Genomic DNA, 3,203 nt, shown 5'->3' on the forward strand with positions numbered 1-3,203 from the left:
TCCAATTTAAGAGAGTAACCAGAACAGGGGAGAACAAGAGGCTTGTTGCAGGATTGGTTAGAACTTGAAAATAATCTAAATGCCCAACAACAGAGAATCAGTTACTTGGATTATGTCACAGACACTTAATATTTCACAGCTGTTAAAAATAGCTGCTACAAAGAATTTTCAGAAAATGCTTTTTGAAATAACGTTAACTGAAAAATGCAAAACAGAATTAAGGAGATGGAGCACCACTTGGGAAAACATAAGATAATTCAGACAGAAGGAATTTACCAGAACACCAACAGTGATCACATTTGGGTAATAAATGACTTTAACGGTGATTTTAAAATTATTTTCTTTCTTTCTCAATCATCTTTAAAAGCCCAGTGCAAAAGAAATTTGCTGGCCAGGTGCAGTGGCTCATGCCTGTAATTCCAGCACTTTGGGAGGTCGAGGCAGGCAGATCACCTGAGTTCAGGAGTTTGAGACCAGCCTGGCCAACATGGTAAAACCTTGTCTCTACTAAAAATACAAAAATTAGTCAGGTGTGATGGCACATGCCTTTAGTCCCAACTACTTGGGAGGCTAAGCAGGAGAATTGCTTGAACCCGGGAGGTGGAGGTTGTAGTGAGCCAAGATTGCACCACTGCACTCCAGCCTGAGTGACAGAGTGAGACTATCTCAAAAAAAATTTCCTTCATGAAGTCTTTTACAGTTCCTCTAGGCAGAAATGATCTGTCACTCTTTGATGCCTGGTACATTTGTGCCTCTCTTGTGGCATCTACCCTCTGTGCTGTGCTCATATGTCTGTGTCTTCACCCAGGCTGAACCCCTTAGTGATATGACTGTGCACATGTCTGGTCCTAGTGTTTAACTCCAGGCCTGCCCACACTGTGCACCTATTGGCCATCTAGATGTGCACTTGGGTTCTGGCTGGCTCCTACACCCGTGCTTCTCTTTTGCTTTTGAAGACTCCTTTTAATGTTAATATTTTTTCATGGTAGCTCTACCATCTATCAGTGGAAAATACTCAATGACAAAAGACACCTTGTCTTTGCCCCATGAATTCAACAGGACTTCTTTTTTTGAGGAGTGTCACTCTGTCTCCCAGGCTGGAGTGCAGTGGCACAATCTCAGCTCACTGCAACCTCTGCCTCCCCGGTTCAAGCGATTCTCGTGCCTCAGCCTCCCGAGTAGCTGGGATTATAGGCATACACCACCATGCCCGGGTAATTTTTGTGTTTTTAGTAGAGATAGGGTTTTACCATGTTGGCCAGGCTGTTCTCGAACTCCTAACATCAGGTGATCCACCCACCTCGGCCTCCCAAAGTGCTGGGATTACAGGGGTGAGCCACCATGCCCGGCTTCAACAGGACTTCTTATGGACTAGTTTTTCCCCAGTTATGACTCAAATTTTCTTGCTTTATTACATGTCTAATAATTTTTTATTGGATGCTGGACATTATGATATGACATTGTTGGGTATCTAGATTTTGTTGTTTTCTTTCAAAGATTAGTGAATTTTGTTTTGGCAACTAAATTGTTGGTAGATGTGTTGTCCTCTCAAGGCTTGTTTGTGGGCTTGTTAGGACAACTCTAGACCAGCCCTTCCCCCAGGGTTAGCGTAGGACACCTAAGGCATGTGCTTTTCAAAAGGACGGAAATCAGGGCAGTGGTTACCAGGGCCTGGAGTGGAGGGAGGAAAGGATGACCAAAGGGCACAGGGAACATTTGGGCAGTAGAAATGCTTTCTGTCTTGCTTGTGGTGGTGATTACATGACTGTATGCATGTGTCATAGAGTTGTACACCTAAAAATGGAGAATTTCACTGTATGTAAATGATACCTGAATAAATCTAACTTTTTAAAAAAGGGTGGTTTTTCTGAGGTCTCAGCTGAATGCCTGGCATGTTTGGTGTGGTCTCTTCACTCTGGCTGCCCAGAACTCCAAGGTCTCTGTGCCCGTGTATCCTCCGGCACCCCCTTCAGCTCCCAGCTCCCAGCAGCTCTCATCTGCCAGACTTTGCAGTCTCATCCTGTGCACTGCAGTTTAGTATTCACTCAAACACTCAAGAGAGCTCCTCTGCAAATGTCTGAAAGTTCCTTCCCTGCTCAACCCTCTCCTCTCTGGAACCCCACACGTTCCAGCCCCCTCCCTCGGTGGCCCTAAACTCCAGTCTCTGCCTGCTCTGGCCCATGCCGCCACCACTCTCCGAGCTCTGCTTCCCTGTGCCGTGATCAGAAAACGCCCCAGCGACCTCTGCGCAGAGAGCCAGGGTGAAGCTGGAACTCCTTCATGTGTGTCCTCTACGGTCACAGCCCTGCCATGGCACCTATGCTTAAAAACAGTTGCTTCATATAATTTGTCTAGTTTTCTAGTTGTTTCTGGCGGAAAGGTAAGTCTGCTATCTGTCACCGTCTTATGGTTGGACCCAGCAGTCCCAGCAGAGCTGTGGGAATTTAAAGTTGGTTTTACTCCTCCCATAAGCTCTATGCTCATCTCCGTAAGCTCTATGCTCAGGCGGCTTGAGCGATCCCCAGAGTATCCATCCCATGCTCAGAGTACCTGCTTTGGACTCTGTGCACCCCTGACTCCTAAAACATTGACACCCACCCTCCCTCCTCCTACTCACCCTGCAGCTTCCACTTGGACTCCCAGGAAGTCTTCCCTGGCCCTTATGCTGGGCCCAGGTGGGTCTGTGTGTGCTCCTGGCTCCCAGGCATCCACGTAACTCAGTGTGGGGCAGAGAGCCTGCCCCTACTACATCCTATTCCTTCGCCTTGGGCCTGGAGCACTTCCATGAACACGTGTTGAACACAGAAAGAAATAAAGTAGCACCTGTGCACACACATGCACCCATATACACGCCTGTCCACCTGACCTGCCCGTACGCGCGCCTGTCCACCTGACCTGCCCATATACATGCCTGTCCACCTGACCTGCCCGTACGCGCGCCTGCCCACCTGACCCGCCCGTACGCGCGCCTGCCCACCTGACTCATGCATACGCACGCCTGTCCGCCTGACCCGGCCATACACAAGCCTGTCCACCTGACCTGCTCGTACACACGCCTGTCCACCTGACCTGTCTGTACGCACGCCTGTCCACCTGACTCTCCCATAGGCACACCCATATGCATGCCTGCCCACCTGACCCGCCCGTACGCACGACTGTCCGCCAGACCCGCCCCTGCGCACGCCAGTCCGCCTGACCCGCCT

Source organism: Mandrillus leucophaeus, unplaced genomic scaffold (genome assembly GCF_000951045.1).
Source record: "Mandrillus leucophaeus isolate KB7577 unplaced genomic scaffold, Mleu.le_1.0 Scaffold72, whole genome shotgun sequence".
NCBI classification, from domain to species: domain Eukaryota; kingdom Metazoa; phylum Chordata; class Mammalia; order Primates; family Cercopithecidae; genus Mandrillus; species Mandrillus leucophaeus.